This window comes from Fringilla coelebs (genome assembly GCF_963513975.1).
Source record: "Fringilla coelebs genome assembly, chromosome: 5".
Lineage (NCBI taxonomy): Eukaryota > Metazoa > Chordata > Aves > Passeriformes > Fringillidae > Fringilla > Fringilla coelebs.
The window spans coordinates 26,108,291-26,117,707 of NC_140033.1; positions in this window are offsets into that span (position 1 = coordinate 26,108,291).

Below are 9,417 nucleotides of genomic sequence, written 5' to 3' on the forward strand. Positions count from 1 at the left end.
ACGCTTCCTCTAGTTGTCATTGTATCTGGGAGTTTATTGGGATATTAGGAAAGATAAGCAGTCACAAAAAGAGAACCTCTACAAATAATCTAATAACTGTAAGGAGATTTGGGGAAAAAAGATCCATGACGACTCTGCAATTGTTGCTTCCAGTGATTTGAACACATTCCTCTGGAGAATCACACCTGGGCTGAGATGTGGATATGGCACAAAATGGATCAATGTCTTGATGCTCCACATCTGTTATATTTTTATGATGCAGTCTTTATATTTTTATGTTATATTTTTATGATGCAGTAGTTTAAATATTTTCAACCTTTTTTAATAGAGTAAAATTGTGAATTAAAAATTTCAAAATCATAACAGTTATTAGATTTCAAACTCTTTTACCCAACTAGTTATTTTTCTTTATATTTTCACTCTTCCAGATATTTTCCTTTTTGTTTATTTGGTTCATTTTTGTTTGGTTTTTTTGAAAGGCAGAGACCATTCCCTAAAAGATCTAAGGACAGATTCAAAGAATGTAATGCTTGCAGGCAAGCTCCACATTTTTGATTTATAAATTATGCTCCCATTTAGATGAACATTTGGCAGTGACTTAGCTCACCTCAATAATTCTGTTTGCCAATTTGGTCTGCCTTTTGATTGATTCACGAGAAACAGAAGAGTCCTCTTGCAGTGTGAATGCTATGAATATTAGAAATTTCATGAGGTTGTCATAAGTACACTGGCCTTTATTTAGAGAGGTCCAGGTACACAGTTGGCTCCTTGAATTGTGATACATCTGTTTATTCACAGGCTTAATTTTATTAGCTGTGTTGGCAGAGGATTGTAAATTGCTTGGTGGGAACAAGGGTATTTTTCAAGAGCTTGTCAATTGTTCCTGTCTTTAACAGATATCTACCTTCAGATGAGCAGGATGCTAGAGATATAGAAATCAGTAGAAGGAACTGGATAAGTTAACCAGCACATTGGCGAATAAACACAATTTTTTAGCAGATTATTTTATTATTTAAGAACAGGTAAAGAAATTATGCACATCTACTGTCTTCTGCTCTCTGTTGACTGTGACAGGAAACACCACCATTGAGAGAGTGAGTAGAGATGCTGAGTTATACTTGTCTGCTGCTTTGCATTGCTCACCTAAGGCGAGGAAAATCAAGCAAAAAGACTGATCAAGAAACCAGGCTCTGAGTGTGCAAGAGCAGTGCTCTGAGGCAGTTCTTGGGAAGGAAGAAGAGACAATGAATCCGTAGGGGAGAGCAGGTTTGGGCAGTGAGCACCTGCATTGAAAAATCTGTGGGAAGGGTCCAAGGCTTTAAGTATTATGATGAGGAAGCCAGTGTTTGGGGGGGAGTAAAGGCAAAAAACCCTCAGATTAAACAAAAGTGTTGACTTGGTAGAAACTTGCATTATCTTTATTTTTAAGGAACATATACTGACAGGATCTAAAGAAGCTCTCTGCTTTGAGGTTAAAAGTTGCTAGGAGAAATATAACCCTTCAACCAGTTAAAGCCATAACAGTTTCCCATCTGCTTATCTGGTGAAGGGCTAATGTGACAGCTGCCATGAGGCATCCACAATTATTCTAAAAAATAACATGAGGATGTAGGAAGATGTAGGAGTATGAACAAGTGACAACAACTTTTCATTAGTTTTCTTCCTGATCATATCAAGGCTTTATGCTGAATGCCTGATGGCACCTGCTTCCCTCCAGCTGTTCCCAACTGGGAGACTGGGGAGGCTCTGCTGCAACCGTGGTCTCTGCATCACTTTGCTTATGAAGCTGCAGCCCTCACTGCTCTGTCTTCAGTGAATGACACTGAAAAACAGCTAGATTTAAGATCAAGTTCCAAAACCATTCAAAGTGGACTTTTGTGTGATGTTCATGTTTCACTTCTAGTATTGTCTGATCATGTGAAAGATGTCAGCCTACTGTCACCCTCCAGTTTCTCCATTAGCTCAAACAGTGGACTAAGACAGAATAAAAGTTGCACAAGGTGGACCACTTTCTGGGATGGCTCAAGTTTCTGATGTAAGGTCCTCAATGCATCTGTAAGAGAGGCTGAAAGGCTTGTGCTGAGGAAGATAGCATTTCTGTAAGAAAAAGAGTGGTCTTGTGATTAAGACAGTCTGCCAAAAATCCTGCACTAAATAGTCTACACAATATATAGTCTTTGGTGCCTCAAATTAACTGCCTAAATTAAAGGCTAATTTCAAGCTTAATCTGTTTACCTTTCTTCAATACAAAAATTCAGCTAATATCACCCCTCACCACAATATACTGCACAAATAAAATTTGCAATGAGTAACATTACAGAAAAATTCCCTGAGGACATCTATAATTCTGTCACATGAAAAGGTTTGAGTAGCACAAAATAAATGTGTCCGTGGGACATGCACTGAAATATGAGGATAAAACAAAAATATTGAGGAGCCACTCAATCACTGAGTGCTGTTCAATCAGGGCACTGAATGAGACAGTCTTGCAGAAAAAACTGTGGATGATCCTCAGTCAAACTGCCAAAATTCATACACAACAAGGGGACAGCCCACGGCTGTACAGACTGAAATGCAGAGAGATACACAGAAAGCTTAATTCTGGCATTTTGTAACTTTTCACTGTTTGCTTTACAACCTTAATGTAACTTTACTGGGTATCTTTTTTAGAACATAAGCTTAACTAGAGCTGAAGGGTATCCTCATAGATTTATGGAAGTTCTACTGTCACCTGTGTATTTTTTACATATTCTCAGAACAAGCCACTTGTATTTTAAAGCGGCAGAATTGTGGTGAGCTGCTTTTGAAATTATCTGCTGATTCAGTAGTCATAGTGGATGCATCAATCTAGGTAAAACACAGGCATCCTAGCCATGCTACGACTTGGTGCCTGCAGCAACTCTTGCTCCATGGTAGGTGCAAGGCAGGGCAGTTCCCTAGTTCTGCCCCCAGGGAATTAGCTTGCTGCCCATATAGATGGGAGCAGGTTATGTACTAGTGTTCAGGTGAAGGGACGGTTCAGGCTAAGAATACCAGAGCTTCCCTTGGGATGCTCATTTTATACTGTTCCTGTGTGATCTGGAAATGAAGGGGGGGAAAAAACCCAAACCTAAACAGAATCAGACCCAATATTTCTTAACACATTTAATTTGGTCGAATATGAGATCTTCTTCCTAAATGTGTTGCATTTTTCTGTACCTTGTCAGTTGAAAGAAGGGAAAGTACATATTTTCAGTGAGGGCTGCAAATGTGCCCTACCAACTTGGTGCAATATTTAAAGGATGAGAACTGACAGTTCATCCTCTTTTGCTCTAATATGCTGAATCTAAATGCCCTAAAGTGAAGAAAGCTAGAATTTCAATTCAAAATTCAACACCCACATCCCTAAATTCAAGAGCATTTGGGATTAGTTTTAATGTTCATTCCTTACAGGAATAAAAACAATCTGGTCTGAAGCCAGAAAAATCTGGGGTGCTGTCTGCTCCTTCCTACTGTTGTCTGGCAAATCAATCTCATGCCTAATTGTAGACTGCACCTGCAGAATATTGAATGTGGGGAGTGTGCAATGCATTTTGAGTGACCCTCACCTTGGTATGACAGATGCTTCCTGACAGTGCAAGCACAGAGAAAGGGTAAGAGCTGTCCTCTGCCATCACAGGACCCTGACAGCAGTCAGACAGTAGGCATCCTGTGTCAGCCACTGACTGGGCTGCCCAGTCTGCTCTCACTGTCTCCTTATGCCTGTGTTTGTCGAAGGGGGCTGTTGAGCAATTCCTCTGAAGCTGTCCCTTCCCTGCCCCTCAGTTTAACACTGCTGGAATGTGAGCTAGAGCTCCCTGTCTGTTCAAGAAGTGTTGGGATTCAGAGACTTTAAGCTAAAACACTAATTAAGCAGATGTTAATAATTGCTAGCCACTATTCAGAGGAAGGGCTATTAGAAAAGGAAGCATTAAATACATATGGAAAATATTAGCAATAATATTAAATATCAAATATTATCTGTAATGCTTTGCACAACTAAAAATAAGATGGAGTTAGCTACTAGAGATACTGTGGTTCTTCCTACACAGATATGGCTCTTTTCTTCTCCTACTCCTATTAATAGGACTGCAGCTGCAACATTAATTTACATGGCATTTATATTACATTAAAGCTAAAATAATTTAGTGCCCATGCAAATTCAATCCTCCACAAGTTTCTTTAAGAGATGATTTCTTGGTCTTTCCAGAATATAGATGATAACCTATTGCCTGGGCTCCAGAGCTTAGAAAGAAAGCATCTCAGTCTGTGTTCTTTCTCCTGACTCACATGATCAGGCTTTTTAAATTCCCCACATTCTGACTGGCATGTTAAGCACGAATGACCCTGTATTTAACAGTTAACACAGAAGTAGGACTGATGTTGGATTCATCAATGAAAGATCTCTTCCATCTATAGGGTTTCCCTCGAGAACCTGTATCTCTTGCCTATGCATGGGTTAGTAGGGCTACAAAATATTAGCTTCTTCCAATAAACCCAGGTTAAATAAAATACTAATATCCACACAAGCATACAATCACCCCAGGTGCACCTGCCTGCATTCTCATCTGGAGAGGCAGAATTCCAGCTTAAAAACAGTGAACAGTGAAATGCAGTCTGTAATCTATGGAGGTTGGAGCTAGTTCGATCTGCACCCTGCCTGGTCCTTAACTTATGGTAGGTCAAAACTCACTCGTGGCAGACAAAGAAAGCCATTATATGCATTTGAAGTGGTGAAAGTAGGGACAGAAGAGATTTTACAGAAAATTCATTTGGGTTCTGCACTGCTCAAGTCTTTTCCTTGCATTCTTTTTTTCAAGCACTTTGACTGGAAACACTCCTGAAGGGTGAGCATGTATGTCTTGAGGGAATAATCAACCAGAATCTTCTTCAGATAGTGCCAGAAGAAGCTGCCAAGCATTCCTTAAGATGACCATCCTCCACTCCTGATTTTCTGAGTCTCACAGTTGAATGCCCCAGCCCTCTACATGTGGGTAGGGATCCAGAGTATTTCAATTAAGATCTGCCTTTCTCTTTAGCTGCTTTTTTTTTCTGTCCTGTGACACACATCCGAGTGCTTGGAATACCAAAGCATGTAAACTACAGGATTAGATCTCTTCACCTTTATCTACTCATCACCTCTGCTCTGACATTGAAAAAAATGACTATTTTTGGAGCTGAGACATCTATTTGAATCTGAGCATTTAACGCAGCAGGGTCTTAGTGAGTAGCAGATACTCCCTGGGGACTCATTAGGACTTCCAAAGTTGTGTATAAATGCAGTATGGATGTATATATATATGCTCCTGTAGCTTGGAAATCCCAGTGTGACTGCAATGTACATACACTGAAGCCCACAAAAGAAGTGGGCATCTTTGCAACCACACCCATTCATTATTAATTTTTTCAGCTGAGACAAGCTGAATCACAAAATTTTGCTTTAACTACAGCTCATAACAAATCTTCCACCGTTCTTTGTCTACCAGGTGAAGCTTCAGGATGGTTGAGTTGGACCTGAACACATCTGTCTTCAAGTGAAATAAATTAATTGGTGATGAAGTAATTTAAGGACTTCCTCTCAGCCATCACTAAAACTACTTGCCAGGATGACCCATGCAGGACAAGCTACAGAGTGAGAAAAATTAACTGGAAGAGGCAGTTTAATTTCATTTTTGTATTTTTCAGCCTCATATGGATGTCTCAGATACACAAATTACGCTTTGACCTTCATTCCCTTAAACTGGAGTCTAAAAAACTAGTTCACATGGAGACAGCTAAAGTTCATGAGAAAGGATGGGAATGAGCTGGTTTATATTTAAAACTGAACAAAAACCAGGGTCATATATTTCTTTTCTTGGAAAGAAAGTGATCTGTTGCGAAAGGCCTTGAGGAGAAAAGAAGTTACAAGAAATGAAGAAAAGTTCTTTTGACTTATGACCACTATGAAGATCTTTATGGTTCAGAAGCATTTAAGGATTTGCATGCTAGCTCTGTGGAAGCCTAGAGTTAATGGAACACTCTAACATTAAACATCATATTTGTTTACTTGAATATTTTTACCCGGGTCAGCCTCATTATGTCTTATTATTTTCATGTTTCAGCCCTAAATTACCAGCATGAAGAACAATTACAACACCACATTTTTCTGTTTAAAAAGAAGTTCATGGATAAGTGACAGAGTGCTGAAACAGCAAAAATATTTTTTCCAAAAAAATAACCTTTTCTGCAGCAGTCTCGCTGATAACTTTGCTAAATTATGGAAGATCTCACAACACCCATAAACTTCCACATAGGTCTCTTGTGCTTGTGCTGTCCTGGAATATTTGCACTTATCAGAATCAAGATATGAAAGAAAGGGTTCTTTCTCCCTCATTAATCTAGACTTACATTCAGAGGAAGACAAGTGTCCTCATGTGGCTTGGTTTTTAAGAGACTACCTTGAATTGAGATCTATTCAAAATTATCTCTCTGAGAGCTGGGTCCCATTAAGCCTTCTGTTTTGGGCAACCTAAACTGGCTAAATCATATCTCACACTAAAGCTAAATGTAGATACGTGTTAATGACATTTGTTGAAACTGGAGATAGCAAACATCTAGCAATGCAGGGAAGTTTCCTTTTGCTTTCACATGGTGCTTTCATGGTGATTTTTTTCTCCCAAGTACCAAGACTACCAAATTCACATCAAACACAAGAATCAGGCAGCTGACTCCATGCTTCTTCCTCAGTGGCAAAGATGTCTTTGGGTGCGTGTGGAGTATAGCTCTGCACCTTTCTTCTTGTTTTTGAGTTTGCACTGCACACAGCTGTTGAGTGGGTCACCCTGACCACAGCACAGCTGTCACCAAGCATGGGCAGAAGTGGGGTGTGACCCTGCAGCCTGGTGGGGTCCTCAGAGGAGCTCCACAGCCTGCACGTCTGCAGGTCACCAAAGCCTCATAAGCTGATCTACAGCCACACTGCTGGAAATGGGTAGGAAAAGAACATGGCTGAGTTCTACAGACAGGAGGGCTAAAAGATGCTTTTCCTTCACAGAATAAAAGCTTGAGTAGATGAGTCTATCAGTAGGATTTAAAAAATCAGCTCTGACAAGAGATGGCAATACAACATTTGTTTCTTCTGGTAGATTTTGCAATTCAGATTTAAGCTTGTGACACTTTAGCATATGAGAAAGCTGTCAAAGCATTTTAAGCATAGTTATTTTTCTCTTTCCCAGCCTGTGTAAAGGTAACCTGGGTTTGTATCTTGAGGAATTAAAGTAGAACATTTTGTATAATTCTGAAGTAGCTTTTAAATATTGTCTGTAAGACACAGCTTTATGCTGCGAACGTGATGATGAGGTAATGTTTATTAGTATTCACTTGATATAACCTAATTTATTCATTGCTTAATCACCCCTGAGAAATATGGACCCCTCCAAGTGAGATGACTAAACAGTATATATTGCTATCATACATTCTCTCTCCATGAGATTCCAAAAACATTACATGCATGGGAAATATGTTTCTTCCACCAAGATTAATCGGTGCAGTCAGGGAGACTGATGTATTGCACAGCAATTCATTTCAGTGAAATATTTCTACATGACTGTTGATAGAGAACAAAGCTGGAATTTGCTGAAATGCTTGTGTGTGGTATGCACTTGCCTCACAACAGCAGGAAACTTTTAGCAGTACAGCAGATCATTCCTAAAGGGTTCTTTTCTTAAGCCAAGATGCAGCAAAGTTGGCAGCTCAGCCCCATCCAAACTGGTGCTAGACAAGATGCAGAACCACAGGGTTTGGACAGATGTACCACTGACAGATGGTGCTGAGATTAGTCATTATCAATCAGCTTCAACTTGCATTTATTTCTCTGGTTCAGTGCCAGTCAGCGATGAACCCTGACTGATAATGCCTTATTACAGGCTAATATTTATTAAGAATTGCTGAGTCCCTAGAGGATGAAGTGGGGGCTCAGACCCTGCTCATAGCAAAGGACAGACATTACAGACCGAGTTTGCTCATTATCACTGACACTGGTGCTTACAGCTCCAGCATCAGCTCTGCCAGTGCCACTCTCTGTAGAGGGATCAAGGGTTGCATAGAAGTGGAAAGACCAGCTGCCACTTCTCTCAGGGGCATTTCCACCCAGTTAAGGCCAAAGTGTGCTTTATGGGATAGCATAAGAGAAGCATAAGTAGGCACTGATATCTAGAAACGCAGGACTGGCAATTATATTAGTACTATGTCCACCCTCAGGAATAGAAAAAAGTCTCAGGAATAGAAAAAAGTACATGTACAAGTACACATACAGATACACATAACTTTTGCCACTCTATTGCATAGACATATGTATATAAGAAGGTAGATGGGTTTGTATATTTACACCTGCATCTTCTTCCATACTACAATCTTATGAAGTGGCAGTAACAAAACAGGACTGGATTCACTACATCATCTGTGATCACCTATAAAATTTTAATATAATGTTAAACTCATCCCCTAGCCCTAATCTACAAGGCTGTAATGAAAACCTAATCATAATACACTAGATTCAGCCTTGATTTACTCAGCTGAAGCTCACACAAAGACATTGGTCTCAAGTCTCTCCCTTGACATTAGGGAGATTGAAAAACTGATGCTAAAAATAAAGATAGTTGTCCTCACAGTCTGACTAGTATCTACAAATTATATTAAATTTCTCTAGAGAAAAAAAATGAAATTACGCTATAAGCAGTAGAAAATATATTGCATGTTCATTGTTGTGGCGTCATGGAAAAGTTTTCTAAAATCTTCACTGCTGATATTGACTGGAAGAAAAATAAAGCTATAATAGATAGCTGGTTTAACAAAACTGTCCTAGCATGTCTTTTATTTGAAAAGGATTAAAAGAAAATTACAGCATAATGTGATATACCCAAGTCAGCGCAATAGTAAGAGGAGTCATTTTATCAACAGGATTAAGTCTCACAATAGAATAATCCATAATGGAAGTTACAGGAATGGAGCAAAAGAGAGAGCTAAAATGGTTGTTCTTTTTCCCCAAGAGTTATAAGGAGATGATCTAATGCTATGTTTTTATAAGCAGAGATCTTTCCCAAAGCATTTCCTAGGATAATTTCTTTTATATTTAATGAATTTCAAGAAGTGAGGAAGGTTGATGTTTTATGTGTAATGTAGTCCCTGAAGAGCAGAATAAAGCCATGAAGATATTCTATGTATCTAATTTTACAGCTGCCAGATATGCTTTTTTTTTTCTTGAACAAAGACTCTTCAGCAATTTATGAATGCAGTTAAATGATCAGACATTTCAGTGCGGGAGAGGTTTTACCTGTGCAACTGAGAATATAGGGAATTTATAAATCCTAGGTTCTCAGCAGAAACCTGTCTCCAAAGCAATGCTTATGAACTGATTTCTCC